We start from the raw sequence: 23,309 nt of genomic DNA on the forward strand, positions 1-23,309 counted from the left end.
AATATTAATCCCTTTTGGTGGTTTAAAGCAGCTCAGCACACATCTATCAGAGCCTAATGACTGCGTACGCATTCTCATGACGAGGCCCAAAGAAACGTCAGCATCAGGCCGTCTGCAGCTTTGTAATTCTGCCATCCCACCATCTAGCCTCACCTCTTCCTGTCATTTCCTGCATTCACATTTTTCTCATTCTGATCTGGTTTGCATTTCAGGTTGCTCATGCATTCCTGCAAAAACAGACTTTTTTTTCTATTTGTTGCAAATGTCTAAAATTGCAGTTATGTAGCTGAAACCAAATGAATGTGAAAATCCTAAATAATTATTAATTACTGGGAGACGGACAGAGCCATAATAACAGTGTTTTTCACTCCCTACACCAGATCACCCTCTTACTTGCATTGTTACCCTTTGGAAAAAGAAGAAGAAAAAAACCCACATCCATGGCATTTTGAAACCACATCTGTTTCAGATTGGCATTTTACTGCACCACAAACTTCTGTTTTAGTCCATGTCATGATGGGAAATGTTGTCTGTGACTCTCAGCAGCGGCGGAAGGAAAACCTCACACACAGGTCAGCAGGGGTCAAAACCAGCATGTGAAAGTAAACCGTGGTCTGAGTTATTACAACCAAAATTCAATTTCAAGTTTACAGAACAAAAATAACTGCACAAAGTCTATTATTACGATATTCCGGCAGAAGAAAAGTTTTAAATGCAACAAAGTCATTAAAAGAAGAAAACAAAGATTAAGCTATTCTGCAAATTAATCTTTTTCTGGTGTCACTGGAATGCTTAACCTCGCGCAGGTATTATAATTTTATCCTTGATCCAGGACCCTCAGTGGCTTTGCGCTCTGTTCTGCTAATCTGGTATCTTGCTCTAAAAGCTGACTGAAGCAAAGTGGAAAACTATCACCAGGGTTAGGAAAGCGGTCGGGTGAATAGGAAAAACAACCATCAAGCAGTTTAATTTAAGCATTATTTAATTAAAAACAATGACGATCTGACAGAAGAAGAGGCTCAACCTACTATGTTTGAGACAGAATTTGATTGTTGATCTGGGAGCAGAAATGGGCACTAATTTTGTTTTCCAGTGGTATAATCTCACTTAGTTATGGTACATACCAGGCCAGCAGTCGCACTAATTCACTGTTCTCGACATGAAAGACTTCACAAAGTGCATAAATAAAGCGAAGGACTCAATTTTGTGACGCAAATGAATTAGGCACTGTGTTCCGAATGTTTGGCCATGACCTTACGAAACAAGCCTGGACTTTAGATTATGTTTCCTCTGGTTTGACTAAAAACATTCTACCATTGTGGTAATTATTTTTGGCAATAGTAGTGGATGATGTGGCGACATTGCACCTTCCTTCAGGATACACATTTGGTACTACTTACATGCATTTTTTCCCCCTCCTTAGCAAATTATCCAGAAACCCATACAGTGTTTTCACATGTGGCTCAGGGGCAAGTAGATGCATCTAAAGAATGAACACTCATACTTTGGGCACACACACTGCAATTAGCAGTTGGATTTTTGCAAGGGTTTGCAGAGACCCGACTACTTAATCATCTAGTGTTATAAATATGCAAAAATCAAAACAACAACAACAAAAATTGCCATTTAAAAAGTGATAGATTTAGTGGGGATTTATTCTCCATTTTTATTAAGAATAAGTACATAAATCAAAAATTACAGAAATATTATAGATGTACCATTAGACCTATTATATTAGACCTGTATTAGTCAATATTGTTTGTAGCAGTCAATCACAGCAATTACATCATGACACACATTTTTGTTTCTGTGAACTTATTTAGCTAAAGGTTATCATACTGTGAAAATCTCATACCAGCAGAGTCTATCGCTAAATGCCACAAGATAAAGAATGTAGGAAAAAAAAGCTGTGTGAATCCAGTAAAGACACATCAAATACTTTATCTTTAAAATCCATCAGGGTACCAACATTAGGGAAATGCAAATATGATACCATTATCTGAGCCTCAACAGACTTGTTGTTAGGACAACAGCCCCCCATTTTGCTCCAGGCAAAGCTAACTGGAATTTAATTACTTTTTCCATTGGTATAAACAGCAGGACCCCTGATGTGACACAGATCAGAGGGAGCATCTCTACTTGAAGGTTAGAGAAATAAATAGGCTGGGAATTAATTTACAAGCAAGCCAGTTGTCTTGGTCTTCATCCATTGCAGATGATGGTGTGACATTTTATTTTCCCATCCAGACAATGAAGGAACCTGAAAGAACTGCTTTAATCCTTTTTCATCCAACTCTTGCATCTCCTATATTGTGCATACTTAAACATTTAGAAGTAGTGACACTATGAAGGTTACTTGGCTTTCTCTGCAATCTTACGCGCTATATATCCGACACTAAATACAAAAAGTAAGAAGCCACCTGAAAAATCTTGACAGCACAAAAAGCACCTAAGTTGCTTAAGATCCACCATATAAGTTGCAGCACTGTTTTCATACAGAAGCAAAAAAATTAAATAACTGGAAAAAGATTTTATGAAACATGCCAGAAAACCTGGTTGCTGAAACATTACTATAAACAAGCAGCTATTGTTTCATTCTTCCAGAAGTCTGCTGACCACTAGGAACATTTGGTCACAGCCCAAGGTAAACCCTCCAACATTCTCCAAGTAGTAAAGCCAAAAACCTTGGAAGTCTGTCTCTGTCTTTTTCTCTCGTCATCTTCCAAAGTCAACATGGCCGTAAAACTGGCATTGGCCTGCAGCTCATGTCTGAGGAGGAGTTTAGCTGGAACAGTTGGCGTGGACATTGCTCAAATGTGAGCGTGGCTAAGAGAGCTGTCCTTGCTTTTTTTTTGTCCTGTTAAAAATTAAAAATGGAAGCCGGGAGAAGGATAAATTCAAGGCTGCTCTCCGTCTGAGAAAAATCAGATATTACAGCCAGGAAGTCCTTCAGCAGCAGATATCCTTGGGGGCGGGGAAGGCACAACTCAATTGTTGGAAAATATCCAGGCTGAAGGATTAGCTCTTCCCGGATGGAGAATGTTATCTAGCTGTAAGTTTGAGGGGGAAAAAATGAGGAGCGCATATTATTCAAGCTGTTTAATTTGTTCATTTCTTAATTTCAGATGCCTCATAGTGCCCCACATTGTTTACATTCCCAGAGCTGATTGGAGGCTCACATTCTTGTAACCACCATGACTTAATCAAAAAAAATTGTTTTGACTTCAAGATTCACATCTAACAGAGAGAAAACACCCACATCCACAACTTAGCACAGAGCCTTGAAAGACTAACTTCCTGCACTTAGTAAAAAACCAGGACCTCCCACTCAATCACAAGACCATGGACTGCTCATTGTGTAAGGTTTTCATTCTGGGGTGATTCAGTGCCTCTCCAGAACCCACATTAACCAGCAGAGGACAAGCAAGCAAACTAAACACAGAGGACATGCTGACATCTTTGCAGATGTGGGGACACCCAGCAGGCCGTAATGAGCAGAGCTGACAGTCATAACCAGCGCTCTCTGTTTATTACACAACATGCCAATTTAGTTTTCCATGACTTTACTTCACATGAATGCCTTGTAAATACTTTCTAGTTCTGAAATAAATGGGAAAACAGTAGAGGATCGAGCCTCATCCATATAAGACAATTAAGGCATTTAAGGCAGCAAACATTTTTTATGAATTCTTTTCTGAGTAAGTTGTGAGAAATATTTTTACATTCTCTACATCTTCTCCACCCAAGGACATAATGATCTCAGGCTTTGTGCGTGCCTTACCCACATTCCATAAAATCTCTGGCAAGTTCTAAGCTAAAATGGCACCAGTGGATGCCTTGAAACCACATGCAGCCTAACCACTATGGACAGGAGCTGACTGGTTTCCGGCCACTGTGTGCTGTGTGTTGCACCACAGGAAGCAGTCACACTTTGGGTGGCTCAAAGAGCTGCATCTCTGTCGCTGACAGAGCCAGCAGTCATAAAAAAAAAAAAAAATCAGTAAGAAAGGAGGGCCAATCTAGAGTAACAATACTGTATGGATGATCTTGCTAATAATAATACCTCATTTTTGACAGCTGCCCAGGTTTCTGACCTTTAGTTTCTTCTTTCATTTCTTTTTTTTTCTGTTTCTGCTGCTACTTTTTCCGTTTTCTTGTCCACTTCACAGCAACTTTTTCATTTGTGCCCTTCTGTGACCTGTTAAAAATCACACTTTTTGTGTATGGGACACCAATTCAGTACAAAAGAGCACACAAGAGCAAGACTAATGATTTATTTAGACATGAAACTAAGTGCCACAGACAGGGTCACTCCACATTTTCTAGCACATACCATCCATTCTGTTTTACATAAGAAAACACTTCTGCTAAAAAATTTTATTTTCACATGGTGAACAAAAATGTTTAATTTTTAATTACAAAGGTATTGCTAAATGTGCAGTTTTTACTTCCATCTGAGGTTCACCTGCACAGTATTGCAGAAATTTTGAGCTTCAGAGAGCACATCATGCTACTAACTCTCCAGTTTGGGTACATCAAGGAAAAGGTCTTATTCGAATGAGGATAATGGGACTGCAACAAGAATTAATATTACTATGGAATGTTGCAAACACCAGAAACAGGTGAGAAACCACTGATTTGAAAGCAGAATAAAAACAATGATGTGTGTGTGTGTGTATACATATATATAAAACTTGTTGCCGTTTCATTTCTAGATACATAAACAGAAATATGCAAGAGACTTCATAGAGATGCAGGAAGAAATCACCTCGTTACCAGAATCGGCCCATTGTCAAAATTGCCCTACCAATTGCTTATTGAGAAATGTTCATTAAGGCTGCAAGAATGTGAGACAGAGCGATACTTTCAGTTGATAATAGTGAGGCTGAACAGAGTACAGCAAAGCTGCTCCGTTTCATTGTTTTTATCTAACAGTGTGTTATGGAACCTTTTTGATCTTGAAATGCCGGGTGCCTTTTTGTAAGAGTTCACATCCTCAAGAAGTACACACAGAGACTGCTCTTCTAGAAATGCTACCTTTGTCAATCACTAATATTCCATGTTTAATACATCAATCATGTTGTCTTTAAGAAATATGTGATGTCTCTGCTCCTAATATAGTTCACAGGAAGAAAGTCTAAAAATATATGTTTCCTGTGCTGCTTTAATATGTTCTACTAAAAGAGAAACAAAATAGACCAAAATCTGTAGAAATATTGGTAGATCAATGTGTCACAAAAACGAATAATGGAAAACTAGCCACAAAAGTCTTTTTGGTGCATCTCTAGCTCTTCCACATTGAAGAGAAATCAAGTGGTTTACTTCTACATCAACCTCTCCCATCCCGTCTATTACAAATATAATGACAAAACACAGCCACAGGCCACAAGCTACAGTGCAACTGAGCACCAGCAAGAGCAGCACTCATCTGAATTGACCCTAGTGACATGTGACAGTCTGTCACACCAGACCGGCCCTTCCGACATTAAAAAACACACACCGAGACAGCAGAAATATCCACCGCAGCTGACCCGAAGATCAAGTGTCACAGCTAGTTGAGGAGGATGCATAGTGGTTTGGTGGGGCTAAAGCTGCTGTGGCTGGGGAGATAGATGGTGGGCATAGACGACGTGCACACCGACAAATGGTGGAGCTGCTAATGCATTTTCCCATGTCAGGATTTTAAAGATCTTAAATTCAGCCACTGAGCTTTCAGTCTGATCATTTTAACAACGCAAACTTAACTATATCAGTTACGTGTGGAGTGACAGATTTGTATCCAGTTAAGTACCACGCTCCCTCACAATCATAACTGCAAGCCAGAAATATAAATAGGTTGTAAAATTATAAATGGCCTCTTAACAGCAGCCTGTGTGCAAGTGGTCTATTTATAAAACTGGGCTGCTCATGTGCAATTAGATAAAAGTCAACCCAACTTAACAAAAAAGAATCCACACACACATCTGTGTGTGGGGAACTGTTTTCTAACAAAAATAAGACTTCAGCTCTTGAATACTGTGCTTTTGAAGCCACCGTTATAAACCTAGATGCTTTCACTGATCTCTGTGAAAGAAATAAACACCATCTGTATTTGCCATCGCATCCCACCCCTTCGCTTCCTCTGCAAAGCCTTAAGACACTCCCAGACAAATACAGAGCCTACAAAATTGTGCTCTACTGTATTATCAGCAGAAGACCTGACTTTTCATAGTGCAGTAATATCCTATGCAGGAAATCAGTCTGAAGGAGGAATGTTACGCCACACAGAAACCGATACACACACATAACGACACAGATTTCAGTGTGTTTACCAGCAGATATCTTTAAGCTGTCCCCTGTAAGATTCTGTCCTTATTGGACAAAAAATAAAAAAATCTTACACATGCAGCTAATACAGCACATGAATTTTTAATCATTGTGCACAGGTAAATTATTTACAGCTCAGATCTCAGTGGAGTGCCTGTGCACACACAGGTAGCAGTACATGGTACTTGCAGATTCCCTTTTCTCACAAGCAATTTTAGGACCCTTCAGGAGACAACAAAAGCTTTCAGTGGAAAAATGAGGCTCACCAAGTAAAGTTGTGAAATGTCCCAGTGCAGGGCTCTGCTTGTGCCTCTAATCTTCAGGAAGCAGCTGACAGAAAAGACTCCCTCACCATGAGCTATATATACACTTCATAGGTCTAGATAACAAGATATGGGTGTTTTAAAACAACACAACATTTAAGCCCACTTACACCATCCTGTCCATTCCTATTATATCCATGCATAGAAAAATCATAATCCTTGAATCGTGCAGTGTCTACGCATCTCATCCTGTCAAGCTAAATTAATCTCCAACTGTAGCTTTTAAGAAAAGGCATAAATCTATGCCATAAAAGTTGATTAAAGTACAGATTAATTATGTGCTGGAGGCACCAAAGAAATTGAATGTGTCCAATACTGATGAAGACACACCTTTTAATTGGATTCAATTAGAAGGTGTGTCCAAACTTTTGGTCTGTACTGTACATCTTGTAAAAGTATGCATACGCTTTTTAATATTCTCACAGTACAACCACAAACATTCAAGTTTTTTTTCATCAGGATTTTATGCAGTACAAAACACTACAACTCACTTACTAAAACTGGGAATTGGTATTACCAATAAAAGATTTTGGTGGGGCGGGGTCAAAGAAAGATGAAAGCAGATTTGGCACAAAACCTCTTGAAATTATGCCAGTACATATATTATTTTTATAGCCTCGCAAATTAAGCATAAGTTGTAGGAGACCAGAGAAAATAAAGGCATCACTGTCAAAACAAGACAGCCTCTTGATATCAAAACTAATACAAGTGGAAGAATAAAAGGTGAAGAATCATAAGGTTAGGAGGCACAGGCACTGATGGCAGGTAACGGAAAGGATGAAAAAGAAGGGTGCACTGAATATTATTGAGATTGTGTGATTAACCAATCTTCAGTATCTTGCTCCACCACATTTCTGGGCTGCTGAGACTCTGTTTCAAATCATACTCTAAGGTCAAGGTGATTAAAAAATTAAAGTAGTTTTGTAAATTCACATAACACTATCTGACATTGTCTTATCCATGGTATCCAGCGATAAGATATTGTCATCATATTTCAAAAATGCCTCATGGAAAAACTTCAGTTGTCAGCCAGATCAAATTCATGGAAAAGAACGTCAGCGATCTAATTTGCACTTCACACCATGATTACGAGATCATGTGTGATGCACCATCATGCAAAGCTCAAAAGAGCTGCTGTTTTGAGCAAGAGATTAAGGTCAAGTCTTTTTGGTTTTCCCAAAATGTGTCCAGGGACTTCATACAAGCAAATTATTGTCTACAGAAACTCTAAAAGTCTCTGTTTAGGTGAGTAAGAGGAGAATCTCTGAAAGAGCAAGTCTTGACAACATGTGATCCTCATCTGCATAGTTTCCAGCATGATATCAGCCTGATTTAAGACTACAAAAGGCATCATTGTATGGACTGGTGAGGACTGGGCTGAACAAGGGTCATTGTACTGGCTGATAGTCAAAAAAAAAAAAAAAAAAAAAAAAGCAAGAGCTGGCTCAAGTTTTCATTCTCGCATCAATGGAAATGGCAGACTAAGCAAATTCCCATCTGAGAAGAATTTATCGACATGAGGCACACAGCAAGCTAAGTCAATCAAGGCTCAGCAGTGTCATCATGTAGGTGGTGTAGTGTAAAGCGCTCAGTTCAAGACTTACTAATGTGGAGATCCTTTTTTTTTAAAGCCCCCACAGTAAAGTAATTAATCAGCAGGAATAAAAATACTTGACAAAGGATGGAGCGTAGAGGTGATGTCACATCCTCTGTGGTGGACCACCAGCTTGAGGAGCTATGGTTACTGCTTGTTTTACAGGGGAGCCCTGGAAGGAAGGAAATGCAGAACAGGGGAGGGGCAATGTGTAAATGAAGGCAGGAAGCAAGCTGCAGACCGAGTTCATTCTTAGTGCCCGGTCAACAAAACCAAGGAAACAACATACGATTGCTCACAAGTACAGGAACAGATCCACACGGCACGTGTAAACTTACACATCCCATCCCTGACAAGGCGTACGTGACTGTAATGTAATTTCTTCTGCGAGAAGAAAGCCTGCTGGACAGAAATCAGAAAGAGATTTCAGTGTGGCTTGTAATGTCTGAATAGTCACTATCCACATTAGCAAGGATCAAAGCTGAGAGCGGATGTTTAATCTCAATCAAACTTCAAAATCAAATATAGACAGAAAATTTTTTTAAGTTGCAAAACAAAGACATTGAACTTGACTTGGAAATGTCATCTGGGAGCCACTAAGTCATATGAGAGTTAAAGAAGACACTGTATCACTCTATCATTCAGTCATAACAAACTAAGGATGTTATTGTTAGAAAACCAAAACATTACAGGACTTGTTTTGCCCAACACATGCAATGGACACTTTTGTATAGACTTGTATTTTAGATGTATGCACAGCTTACGGAGAATACTGAGCCAGACATTTCTTCTCACACTGAAATATGGAGACTTCAATACAGTGCTAAATGTTTAAACCTGGTTCTCTATAGGCGGGAGGATTATATATATTTTTTATTTTTGTAGTGATAACAGGAACAGAGACTTGTTTAATCTTTAGACCTCTCTTTGGATTAGAGGGAGGGAAAATCATCCTACTTTCCCACACAGCAGCTAGGTAATTCTAATAAGCTCCCAAATTTGAATCTCTTTCATGTGCTGAACAGGCAAATATGGCTGAGAAGGAAGAAAAGCTGGGAGGCATCATTATAAAAAGCCACGCGATGTTAGTATGGTGGGGCATTATGTGGCTACATTCAAAGCATGTGTCAGAACTTTCCGACAGCTGCATGCGGTGAAATCTCACAAATCAGTTACATGTAAATGAATCACTGCATGTCCTCTGGTTTAACCGTGAAATGAGAATAAACCTGACAATGTAGAGAGCTTCAGATGCCAATACCCACATTTTCAATCCACAGAAAAAACATTGTCTTTGGGCCTTACAGGAGAACAAGTCCAACCAGACATTTTGGTGGATTACATGAACAGTGTTCACTGGGAGAAGTGATAAATGTGAGAGGAGATTTGGGTGACAAAACAGGGGAAAATCTTTTTGAGGTAATATTTCTGATAATCTCAAAAACAAACAGGTAATATATTTACAGTGAATTTTCATTTCCAAAGACTTTTTGCTCTTCTGCACACTTACCTAATCAGCTAGATTTTATCATATTAATAAAATCATCTCAGGAAACCCAACCCACAGCAGCTTTTGTGACACACAAATTCATTTCATCCTTTGTATCACTCCAAACTGTTTTGTACTGTCTCATTTATATAGAACCTACAGCTGCATTACAGCCTTCTACAAGACAAAACAAAAACTCACATGGGTTGATCATTTTATTAGAATACCTAAAAGATTATTTTGGAAAAAAATATATAAAGTATTGCACGTTTTTCCTTCTTGTGACATTGTATGTTTGTATAAAATTGCTTGTGCAAAGTTACTCTTAGCAGATTGCTTCAGTTTGTTTTACATCAGTGAAATGTCAATGTTTGAAGAATGCTCTGCTTCTATTTTCCTATCTCAGCATAGTGTTGAATCCAAGGTGAAGATCCTACAGAAATCAGAACCCAGAGAAAAACAAGGGACCATCATCACTTTTTTACCTCTGTGGTGACTAAAAGAAGCATGTTTTGTGTCCAGATGTGTCTCTTAACCAAAGAAATGGTTGAGGAATCCATTAATAGTTCTGCAGTCTCATGACCAGTTGATGCTACAGCCAAACCGGTCCCTTCAATAAATGGGTGATGATGTAGATAAATGCGAGTTTTCTTGGGGTTTCTTATGTTCTATATAAACTTCTGTCTCTCCCAAACCATCTGCAAAATGACCACGGGGTCAGAAAATCTGTACTTAGATCATCAACATGAATCTTTCGATGTGCAGCTTAGACGCAAATAGACATTTGCGAACTCATAAGGGCTGGACATAACTCTCTATGTCTGTGTACACAAGCAGCTTGGACCTCGTGGACAAGCACATGCTCCTATTCATACTATTTATAGTTCAGCTGAATAACCACATTCCAATTGGAGAGCTACCATTTTTTTTACTGTAGCATGTAAGGGGCAATAATGTGTTAGTTTGTGCACCATCACTCAGTAGAGGAGAAGAAAAGAAGCGCCAAGACAGAATATTTTTTAGCCGACTAAATTATACACCCTCGGAAATTAGCAGACTTCTCACTTTAAAGAAAGTTTATTTCTTTCAAATAAATTTTGTTGTTTTTCTTTTGCTCACAGTCTGACCTGTTGTTTCCTTTATTGACTTTCTGTTTAGCGTCACCCTCTGACCAAATTCTCCATCACTGCCAGTGCACAAAGTCAACCTTATCACAAAACGTTGTGCAGCAAATATAGATCTGCAGAGACCCATAGCAGACTCTCGTAGGCTATGACGAAGGTTGCATCGCGACAGCTTTGCTGTAGAATGGACATTGGAGCAAACTAGGAGGGGCATAAGGGTTTTAATAGGCTTCAATATCATTTTCTTGGATTTTAGTTGATTAGACTTTTCGTAAATTTTTTTGCTGCATTAGTTCACTACATTACAATTCATAACAATTTCAGTAGTCTGTGTCATTTTTAGAACCCGCAATAAACATAAGATTCTCAGTAGTATCTTTTAACCCATCTCATTCCTCAGTGTAATTGTTAAAATGTTCATAGAAAATGTGAGATTGTTTCAGATAAAATTTTATTGATAAGTAATGGAAAGTGAGAGAGTTATGGATAGGAAAGTCATTTAGCAGAGACTGACTGATTGCTGCAGCTCACTAAAATTAATACATTTAAAGAACACCCCGATTGTCAAAGAAAGCAAAGCTATATCTTAGAGGGGGGGAAGGGTTGAGAGATTGTAAAAACTAAGGATGAATGTTAAGGAAGTGGGGAGACAGAAGCCGTACACCAGGGATGAGAGGTATGTGAAAAACTTCTGACAAAAGCACAGGAAAACAGGGAAGACAGGGGCAGGTCCTTTGGGACTGTCCCAAAGCACAGAAAGAGGAAGGCCCTTTTACAAGTGATGGAACAAGGGAAAACACACAGAGTCTTTCAGAAAGGAACTGAAGTCAGTTTTTCCCCCTCAAGTCAGAGCACACTCAATTAGCAATGTTTCCAAATTCAAATAGTGAAATCATCGCTAAATGTGTGGGTGGTTGGACATAATGTCTTGTTTTTAACTCTGGGAGGTTTAAAGAATTTATCACTTTTACACCAGCTTTTTTCTCGTCATTTTGAGAGGATACATAGACACCACACTGGGGTTCTATAAAGAAGCCTTGTCCAAAAAATCCTGGGCGTGATTATTTGCACAACAGAAGTGACAAGTTTTACATAGGTTTTTTTTCCATGCACAACATTACGAGCTGGGCCAGCTAGGGAAACTTGCAGGAACGTTGGCATATTTGATAAGCGGTATGTGAATGTAGACCGAGCAAGTTGAGAGTTGCATTATGAGGTATGCTCCAAGATGTAAAATGCACCTGGCTTTCTACCACAGCTAAAAAGAAATTCCAATCTACTTATGTCAAAAAAGCTGGTACCCAGAGGTTTAAAGAGCACATTAATTATTTGTACTTTTAATTTTTTAAAAGGTTAAATTTTAGTAAAAAAAAAAAAGAAAGAAGAAAGAAATCAAACTCAAACCAAGTTAAACCTCAGCAGGAAAATAAAACTAAAAGTCAAAATAAGAAATGTGACAGTGGTCCAAAACACGCCCTTTTCATTTCTGGGAAAGCAGCTGGAGTGAGTTTGGTGGATGTGATGCTGTTGGGACTGCTGAAACTCTCCAGATACAAATCTGTGTGTGTGCTTCCATTCAGGGAACAGTCAGTTTAAGTTTAGCAGTCTGGTACACAATGAGGATTCACAGCCTCTGGGCATGAAAACTGACCGCTCCAAAGATAGAGGAGCTGGGAGCAAAGCAGGAGTGGGCCTGGGAGGGAGGTACCCTATTTAAAACCTCACTCTCTTGTCGCTGTTGTGTCAGAGTTGAGATACCCTATCGGGTTTGGTGATCCTTGAAGTCTGAACCAACAATGAGCTAAGGGAAAGTAAGCATACCCCAGATACCAAGCAACAACTATAAAAGCAGAACATGTTCTAAATTTACCAGTATTTAAAATGAGGGTTCTTCAGAACTAATAGTAGTAGAAACATTTCAATAAGGTTTTTATTTTAATCATATATTGTATTTCCCCAACTTAAGGTCAGAAAAGCCACTATTTGCTTCAAAGACACATCTGTAATATGTTTGTTATAGAAAAATACAATCAAGTTAAATGTGTTTATTTAAAATTTTGCAAAAACAAACATCTTGAAAGACCTTTTTGTACTTTAGGGTCCTATAAAATCTGCATGATTAAGATGTAATAAATTAGGCATTAGGACTTTAAGTAGATTAATTAAAAATATAAAATACCTTAGGGGTCTTCGAAAGTTATTTTAATTTCTCAAATTGTCTTTTCCATTTAATATTTTTCTGAATTATGCCATAAACAAACTAAATGCTGTATTTTGTAGTTAATACCCAATATTTCAAAAGCTCCACATAAAAATAACCAAATTTATGTAGATTAATTTACTTAAATGATTCTGTACAGCTTTTTTTTTTATTTTTTAAATACAGTTATTATTAATATTTCTGTAATTAAACAAATGTTAATTTTTTAATTAACAAATTAATAGTTTATAGTGCAATGACATAAACATAAAAACTAAACATAAACACTTGGACAAGTTGATACTTGACTGATTACAAAACCAAAGGGGCGTGGCTAAAAATGTCACCAGAGAAATATACGCAAAATGTGTTGGGGATTTATCCTATATGTTGTTATGTTGTGTAAACCAGTATGTCAACATGCATCGTGCTCTAGGAAACAATTCACTCAGCCACATGTGAGGTGTCCCTTTTCTTGACATTTTTACTTAATTTCACATCAGGCTCTGAATTTGGAATTGGAGGAGCTCCATGTCCATGAAAATATTTCACCTATCTGGGAAGAAGAAAAAGGTTTGTCAGGAGCCCCTGGAGGTTTGGAAGTAAGGAATAGATGTTGACCACAAAATTAAACTGTTTAAAGACTTGTTTATTTTTCATTCATTTTACAGTGAATAAATCATAAATCCACCCCGTATGTAATGCTTTGCTGTGAGTGCACTCAGAAAGTTGGGCATGATTAATAGTAGGAGTCAAAGCGGGATTAGAGTAATTTGTTGTCCATTCGGTTTTTTTCTGTGTAAACATTTTAAATCTGCAGGAAGGCGATAAGTTAATATCATGTTGCTACAAACAATTTTATAATTCTCTTCTGTGGATCTACAGTTGTGCTTTTCTTATAATTAACAGTCGCATGCATTTTGGTGATGTTGTATAAAGTTAAACGTGTGCTGAACATTTTTATGTGCATAAACAGGGATTGTGACCAAATAAATACATGAATGAATGTAAAAAATCCTGGCAAAACAGCTTTTGGCCTCCAACAAACACTTTTATACCATCCTCCTCAACATGTTATGTCTTGTCTGCATTCGATTCTGCTGATCAGAGCATTTTTCAGTTCAGATGGGCCCTGGGTTTTCCAACCTTTGCCTCTGCTCTGTGGACACTCACACACTGTCATTGCTTCTGTCATGTCGCCACATTGCATTCTGTCTGCAGTCCTCACATCCCTGTCTGACAGACCACCAGCTCTGGCGCATTGCTGCCCCAGCAAATCCCAAATCCCCAAACTGTTTGATCACATTTACCCATCACTTCATAATTTCACCTGCATTTTGTCACTGTCAAGTTATAGCTTCCACACCTGGGTTAAATTGATTATTCTTTACACAATATTGATGGCTAACATGTCTTTGAGGAAGGCTTTCCTCATTCTTTTTTCCAATCAAAGTGAGTATTGCAGTCTAGAGTGTAGGTGCGTATTGCTTGCAAATGTATGTTAAAAAGAACAGCCTCTTTTTGGAAATTAAAGAATTTGATATTTCAAATTGTTAAACAAAATAATTTGATCTTTTATTACAGTCATGTACAAAAATGAAATGTAATTAAAAAGAAAATCAATCTGTTCAGAATTTATGTACTTAAATTAAATTAGTTGGTAGACTGGTTGCTTTTCAGTAACTAAACCCTGTTTAAGTTGTGAAATCTTCCAAGTAAACAATTCACACCTGGCGTGTCCATTTCATTGTCAAAGTATCATGTAAAGGTGAGAATTTCTTAAGTTATTTGATCAACCCGACCTCTGAGAGTTCTTCACACAGACCAAAGTTCAAAAAGGTGCTGCTGCAGTTTTACTGAGCCTTGAGGGGAAAAACAAAAAACACAAAAACACACACATACACTGTACTCTCATCTCTCTGAAAAATGAGCTTTGCCCTCAGGGTGTAGACCCTCAATCACGATTAAAACGCCAATCCTAAATCAGGTGTGTTCAGCCATTTAACAGGCTAATGTTACATTAAGTTAAATAAAACCATCCGTTGTGACTTGGATGCTCCATGTCAGATTATCTGCAGCTTTCCTTGTGTGTCAAAGGTTTCCAGTATGTTCTGCGAATGCCAGTTCATGTTCAGCTCATGACAGATGAGGTGCTGACTGAGAGAAAGGCAGGGTGGTATGCTGGCAGATGGAAGCCTTGGAGGCTTAGAGGTAGACCTGAAATAGCCCTGCTGCTGCATTACATCACAACTGACTTCATCGTCATGCCGGCCGCTGCATCATGCAACCACCAAAGGTGTCACGAGGATAGGTACAGCTGCTGCAATGGTTGAACTCGGTCAAGTAATCCACTGCATACCTCACTTCCAAAAAGAACAATACGCTGCACAAGCAAGATTTTTTGTCAATAATTGTCCACATCCGACGCAATATGGTGTTTTTTATTACTCCGCTAATATGACAACAAAATGTGCCTGCTTGAATGTTATATTACAGATGCATTTCACAGACATCATAGTGCAACAACAACAACAAAAAAGAGGAAAACACGCCTCTCTCTTTTTTTGACAATTTACTCAAAACGACAACCACATCAAAATCAGGCAGCTAAGCACTGAGCCAATGTGATGGAGAAATTGTTCAAATGCTGCTTTTCTAAATGTCTAGCCATCGAACATGGCAAACAAGTTTTTAAAACTATGCTTCATTTGAGCTCAATTGTGGGATCAGTTGTAACAATTTACTTAGCAGGAATGCATGCTTCTTGTTTCCCAAGCGGAAGAACAAGTTAGTCTACGTGTTTAACAGGTCCAAGTATTGTTTCAATGTCTGCTGTTAACAGGATGCAAATATTAACAGTAGCAGACTCAACTCAAAGGACACAGTGGCCTGTGAACCTTTTCATATTTTCCCACATCACAACTATAAACATGAATCTCATTATTATTTAATGTGGCTAACACAAAGCCCTGTGTAATAGTACACTGGAAGGAAAATGATGCACGGTTTTCAAAAATGTTGAAATATGGTGTGCATTTGGGTTCCACTCTAAGTCAATACTTTTAGTAGAACCATGTAACGAAAGCTGGAAACATTCTGTGGCATGTCTCTGCAGCTCTGCACATCTATGAACTCTTTACTCTGGAAAACAGCGCATGCTCCTTTATATTGGATGGATGTCTAGATTAGGGTCTAAACTTTGGCTGGGCCATTTTAACTCATGAAGATTCTTCTCAGTTTTAGATCTCGTGGCATATTTAAGAACTTCGTACTGATAGGTGAATTTACACCCCAGTTTAAAATCGTTTGTTGCTTCTGCCAGGATTATCTTGTATGCACAAAGAAAGCACGTGATACTTTAAAATCAAAGAGATCTCGCACAAAATAATGAAAATTTCAACATTTTGCAATTTTGTAATTGCAAAATTACAAAATGAAGTCTACAGGAACATTTTGTTGCTGTAGACTTCACATTGCCACATTCCTAAATTTTCTGCGGACCGGGGGAAGGGAGGGGAGAACCGAGACCGATGCCGTTGTTTTACTCATTCTGCTGCATGTTGGCGCGCAAGACGTAACCGACAGGATCCGGTTTAGGATTTTCAAAATAAAAGCTCCTTCAGACTCAATACATAGAACGGACACATTAAATTATTTCTTGCGCGGCTCGGTGCCAATTGGTCCACGGACCGGTACCAGTCCGCGGCCTGGTGGTTGGGAACCATTGACTTAGAGAATCATGTGCTTCACACACATGGAACTGTTCAGTCGACTGATGCTCATTTCATTCAACTCAGAGAGAGCTCCAGCCAGAAAAAATGAAGAAAATGACCAGCATTCCCAGAGGGTACACCCAGGTTTTGGAACAGAAAAGTTTTCATGAAGTCCAGCTAAACATTGAGACTGAAAAAATAAGAAACAATGTCAACAAAATAACAGTGTTGTCCTTTTAGGTGCAAACTCGAAGAGCAGTGTTTTCTTGGCGTTGAATAGTTTTAGATGCATGGAAAAAAATACCTATGGAAGAATGGCAATGAATGAAAGTTGACTGCATGAGCACCGAGCATGAAATCCTGCTCTGTATTTGAAGTCAACACCATGAAGAGTTTCTTCAGGACTGTGCACTTGGCCGGAATGACAGACAGAAACTGTGCCATGAGTCATACTGGCATAATTATGGTGTGGCCCCATCAACAGACGCCTGAAAAACTCTCATACCAGCCTGTCGATAAAAGGCCCCACTGGATAATGGATCTGCTTCAGCAGAGCTGCTTAGAAGCAACACAACAAGAGGACACTTTGGGAATATTCTCTCTGGGATCCAGTTGGAGCAGAGACAGAGGATGAGCATGACTGCCGCTATCACACATCAAGGGTCTTCTTTATTGGTCGGATTACATCACCCACCCCTCTTGCTCCATGTGATAATGTTTCAGGAACACTGGGCACACAAACTTGGCCATGTGCTTCCATGTCCTCGCTGCCAAAATAAGTCAGCACTTTCTAATACAGTGTGGCTACAGTTTCACTTCATCCTGGCCAGGTATTGTAGGACAGTGATGAGCGCAACTTGTCAACAAGACCGCAGATTGTTAATATGTAGGCTGCTTGTGATGCTGCCCTAGAACACAGAGTAATTTTTTTTTTTTTTTTTTTTTGGGGGGGGGGGGGCGAGGGTGCTGCAACTGTTTGAGTATCATGACTCTCAACTATGAGTCATTTTAGGACACAGTTGAGTTCAACACATAGGCAACAATCTTGGGACAAAGCACAGCAAAAAACTGGCTCTTGATTCTCTTTTCTGGTAAACTTACACAAACATTTATTTATTAAGCCATCCGCAGTGGTGTGAAAGGAAATGTGTGAGCCAGTTTGCATGGGGATAAGGATGCTGATGGTGACCAGGAAGAAGAGGTAGAGTGGGAGGAAGACAAAAATGAATGAGGTCATGGTGAAACTGTACATGGTGTCACTTGCTTGGTCATTCACCAATTACTCATAATCAAGTCCATCTTTCCAAATAAAATCGAAAATCATACCACAAACTTAAGTTTTTCTCAAACACAATAATGTCAAATTAAACATCATAAGGGTTTTATTAAAATAATCTCACCATTTCTGTTCAAGTATGAGCTCAAGTAGAAAAGGTAATTTACTAACCCTGCACATGTCAGCCCATTCATTCCACTGGGACACAAACAGCAGTACATATCTCTTGTTTCAGAAAGCCGGTTGGGCCTATTGGAGCGAACCCAGTTATATGCTACAGAGCTGGAACACTTTAAATTCTCCACTTTCACAATGACAACTCCGCTACAAACAGCAGCAAATGGCACAGAACACAGTGTCCCAAAGTGTTACCTGCCACCTGAACCTTAAGGGTTCCCACGCTGACCAGTTAATTGGCCAGTAAATTCAATCGACTTTGAACGTGCTCGTTTCCTTCTTAATAATCACGACGCTGAGCGCTTCTTCCGACTGCTGCCTGCCTACCTTCCGTATGGGGCGACCACAGCAGCAGACAGTCACGATAAAAATGACACAACTCACCCTTAAAACGTCCAGCGGTATAAAAGATATCCTTATTCTGAGATTCTTTCACAGGCAGCAGATCTCCGGTTGTTACATTATCCTAACAGCGGCGCGGCAACAAACGGGGTTTTCCCCCCCACCAAACAGATGTGTGATTTTCTTCTTTTTTTTTAAATACCAGTCCTGGTGCCGTGCGTAAAATCCAATCGCTTCAGTATTGGTCTCAGCTGCGGCACAACAGGGGAAATAGAAGGGTGTAACAGGGATGTGGCTGCTGTCCGCTCCCCTTCTCTCCTACGGACGGAGCATTTCCACGCTGCTCCATGAAGCGAGCGAGCGACCGAAGTTCCCTCTCTGCCGCCGGTTGTAGCCTAATTCAGTTTCGTGGAGAGTGAGCCCCGCCCTGGGCTGAAGACGGTCTGACGGAAAGGCGAGTCAGAGAAGTGCGTTAACCAATCGGTGAGTACACGGGGAGGCGCTGCTTCTCCCGGTTAACTATCGGGGTGACTAAGCGTTATCTTCGGTCCGTTTGGGTCATGGGAGCGAAAACATTTAACTCTTTCCATGCATGTCCACGGCTACTGTCGGGAAAAAAAAAACTCCGCAGCGATTTATGTGAACCACACAGATGCGTCTCAGTCAGTTAGAATATCATCTCAAAGTTAATTTAGGTAAGGAATTCATTGCACACAATGAAATATGTGTCAAGCATTACAGCCAACGAAAGCCCTAAAATTACCTTGAAATTTAATTTAAATATTGCTGGAGAAGAACAAAAAGGGAGATTGATGTGATGTTATTGCTTGTAATATCATGAGGAAAAAACTGCTTGAGTCAATCAAGGACCATACCACTGTATTCAGGACATGACCTACACTGTTGTACTTATTGAGGTAAACCATTCCTGAATCAGCGACAATGCCAGAACTATTAGAAAAGAACAGAATGGGCTGATCTGTTTGAGACATACCACAAAATAATTGTCACAAATCTTTAACTCCATAACATCCTAATGAAGCATTAAAAGTGTTTTGTTTATGTGAAAGAATAAACACTTTTGCAACACTTGCAGGTTACAGAGACAAGAATTGGAAAAGTAAAAGCTTAAAGAATATACATAAATCATTTGTTAAAATGATTTATGCTTAGGCTGTTGGGTTGAACAAAAAAATTTTTCTGTTAATATTGTCTTAAAGAATATGTATTATCTTAATTTGACATGTTTCCTAGGCAGGATGGAAACATCAGATACATAGTTTGACTTGTAAAGAGCAGCTGCCTTTTCCCCATGATCAAAACAACATTCTGCAGAGCAAGCAGTGTAAGGTGGGGGAGGAGGAGTATATTCACTCCATCTCTCACTTTGTCCTACTCCTCACAGGCCTGCTACACCCAAACAATCTTTTGTTTCACGGTGAAATAATTTCTTCATATACAGTCGTGTATGCAAGGTTCTCATATCCTCTGAGTGTGCGGTTTGATGTTTGAAAACAGCAACATTTCCCATGCAAACGTCTGACACACTTGAGATCAAGCGGGAGGGTGCATGTATGGATAATTCTTTCTACTTTAACCTCTATATGTCACATCAAATTATATAGCTTTTGTAACTTCAATGTAGAAATCTGCTCATTAATGGCTCATTGAATTAACTCACACTAAAAGGTAGATTCAAGTGTCATATTTTTTGGAGCAAGTATAAGTGAAGCTAGTTAAAACTGTTATTTTTTCCACACTGTCACTTTTTAAAGTTTGCCACCAATTTGTATGTGACTGCATTAAATTACTTTAATGTTTGGATCTTAATATCTTCAAGACATGAATGGAAGATGCATAAATGCTTAATATTGACTTCAAACTGGAAAAACATAAAACTGTTTATCTCCTTATTTAATATATAGTATTAAGTTTAGATTATAGCTCTATATATTGTCTTAGACCTGGCTGGATCTTCACAATCCTCATTGTTTCAGTTTAATTTTAATTATTTAGAGGAAACTCTCCAATGGCGTAAGGGCATAAATCACATGCTCTCAAATGCCTCTTAAAACTAATAAAAAAAATCTATATTTCGGCAGGTATGCAATTGAGTATCTTGGTCTAATATGAATTATTGTTTGTTACTAATTCAAACAATTTAAAACACTATGAAAGATTTATTACTAAAAACATTTTTATGGTTCAGGCCTCTTAATGGAATCTGTCCACATGACTCAATGATGATGAGCATAACATCACATGCCCATGGATTTTGCTCAATGCTGCATTTTAGCAGAGATTGCACAGTAGAATTACACAGAATCCAGTAAGGAAAACAACAACGGAGAAACCACATTCTGCTTTTTACCCTAATACCACATGACCCTTGAGTATTTGTTGATGCAGTGGTTGCTAACGTGCAAAACTGGACTTTAGAGCAATTTGATTTCAATGCTCTGTTGTAGGAGCAAAAAGCCAGTTGTAGCCGTGTGCTGAATTTAAGTCTCTTTGAAAGCGAATATTTGACTTAGGAGAACAAGATTCCTCTGCAGCACCAGTAACACACCCTGCTGCTCCACTTAATAAAAAGCCCATTTGAGTACATTCCATCAGTGAAAGCTCAGATTCACCTGGGAATAGTCTTCAGCAGGGAAGCGGATGCTAAGAAGCAGAGAGCCTTGAGGTGTTGACAAGGGGCTCTAAATGTGACAATTTACATGGAATTTGGTCTCATTAGTTAAACACTTTCTCATATAATTAGACAAATTATAATAGAATAAAAGAAAAACTTTAGATTACAGTTAATTTGGTATGTTATTCCTATTTAGCAGCATAAAGAATACATTTTATCTTCATTTCACACAAATTGTAATAATATTCTGAAGGTTTTTTGTTACACTGATGCAAATTCAATCTGTCAAGCTAGGCACTTCAGCCTATTCCTTCCCTTGTTGTTTATAAAGAATGAAATAACGATGGCAATTTTTGAGAAATTTCAAGGATAAATTATTCATCAGCTAAATGTTTCACAAATGCTGTTTGTTCCATTTGCCCTTCATTATCAGCCCCTAATTCAAGGTTTTTATGGGGTAAGTGTTTCCCCAGATCACTTTGTAGCACAAGGAGAGAGAGTAGAAACACATGGATTTCAAGTAATTAGAAATACACTCATAAATGTAAATATAACCCATTAAAGTAAGATTAACCTAGTTCTCCAATACATTCATTCAGTACGACTGAAAATTATCATTAATCCCCATAGGAGTAACACAGATACAGATAAAAATACATATTTCTTAATTAAAAATATATTACCATCACAGCAACAATTATAATGTGATATTTGATTGGTTCAGTTTTACTTGCTATTTGTTTTAATTATGTTTTCACAAGCATTAAATTGGAAAAAAAAAACCCACCACTGTTATGTAGTTCACTGTATTTAGATGTACTATCTGGTGTAACACATACTTCTAGTTAATAAATTAATATATTTGGAATAACCTGCAGAAAGTATGTAAGACACAATATATATTAAAATTGGTATTTTGGCAACACATAAAAAATAGAATACATTTTACATTAGAAGTAGATATTTCTTATTACATTAGAATATTTCAGATTACATTTTTGCTGTTTCTTAATAATAAAATGTAACATGTGCTGCATGATTGTTAACCGTTTATGTGACGTATGCGAGTATCATGTGTTTACATCGTAGCATTTGGCAAGAACTGATAATGTGCTAGCTTTTTAAAGGAGATCGCAATTTTTATGTGGGATAGTTTAATCATCTAAATTAAGTACCAGGGGAAAGATTAAGTAGTTTTTTTTTCTGCTCAACCACAGATTGTAGATATTGATCCATAGTTTTTGCACAGTTTGAATGGAAGTGATTTAAGTAGAAGGATTTTCTTTCTTTTCTAATTTTCTAATGTTTATATGTTAATGTACATTATTTTATTCTGTCAACAGAAAGACACTTATGAGTGAAAGATGTGTTAAAACATAGAAGGATTTCCTTCACTGCACTGGAACAATGATAGATTACATTTGTTTGCTTTCAATTATGCTAAATCTATGATGCAACTCTATTATGTAGGACATTATCATTCTTTCTGGTATAGTACATTCCTTTTACAGGAATTAACTGTGTGGTTTAGATTTTGTAACTTTTGCTCCACAGCTCTCTTTCCAGAAGAACAATCTGGTACAAGAAGCTATTTTTTTACTGCTAACTATTTGAAACCTGAGTTTACTTGCTATTCAAAATATGCTGAGCAAAAATAATATGATAAATTAAATGAATATGTCTGATTTTTTTAACTGTGCTACATGTACTCATCTGTGTAAGGACTACTTAGTGGCCAACTGGGAGTCCTTGATTGATAAACCATGAAGCGAGTAATTAATGGTGAAGTTTCCCATGAGACTGTAGAGGGTTAAAGCTGGGTCAAAGGCAGCATTACGGAAGCTGTGAAGGCCCTGTCAGAGCTCCCACGTCCCCCTGAAGGCCCATCAGTCAGTCGCAGATAAAAGAGCTGAGTGAAAGGATAATGTTTAACCAAAGGAACCATGTCAGACGGTCCATAAAATGCTTCCTTTTGCAGAAAGAGACACAAGAAACACAAGCCTTTCTGGAATAAGAATAGAGATTTTTTTTTCTGCTCATGTAAGAGTGACATGGTATAAGGAGGTTAAATTGTGTTGACAACATGTATCGATGACCCCATTGATCAGCGCAAAACACCAAAAAGAGACA

At 38.3% G+C, this 23,309-nt stretch overlaps 1 protein-coding gene across 3 annotated transcripts in view; it reads right to left on the reverse strand.

Annotated features, from left to right (window-relative positions):
* The window catches only part of rhbdf1a (rhomboid 5 homolog 1a (Drosophila)), a 29,509-nt gene extending 10,523 nt beyond the window's left edge, over positions 1 to 18,986 (reverse strand). For all 3 annotated transcript variants that reach the window (XM_044099506.1, XM_044099505.1, XM_044099504.1), the window contains exon 1: positions 18,587 to 18,986. The gene's annotated coding sequence lies outside the window, so the exon portion shown is untranslated. The remainder of the gene's footprint in view (positions 1 to 18,586) is intronic.
* Between the last annotated feature and the right edge of the window lie 4,323 nt (positions 18,987 to 23,309).

Source organism: Gambusia affinis, linkage group LG19, assembly GCF_019740435.1.
Source record: "Gambusia affinis linkage group LG19, SWU_Gaff_1.0, whole genome shotgun sequence".
In the NCBI taxonomy this organism is placed as follows: domain Eukaryota; kingdom Metazoa; phylum Chordata; class Actinopteri; order Cyprinodontiformes; family Poeciliidae; genus Gambusia; species Gambusia affinis.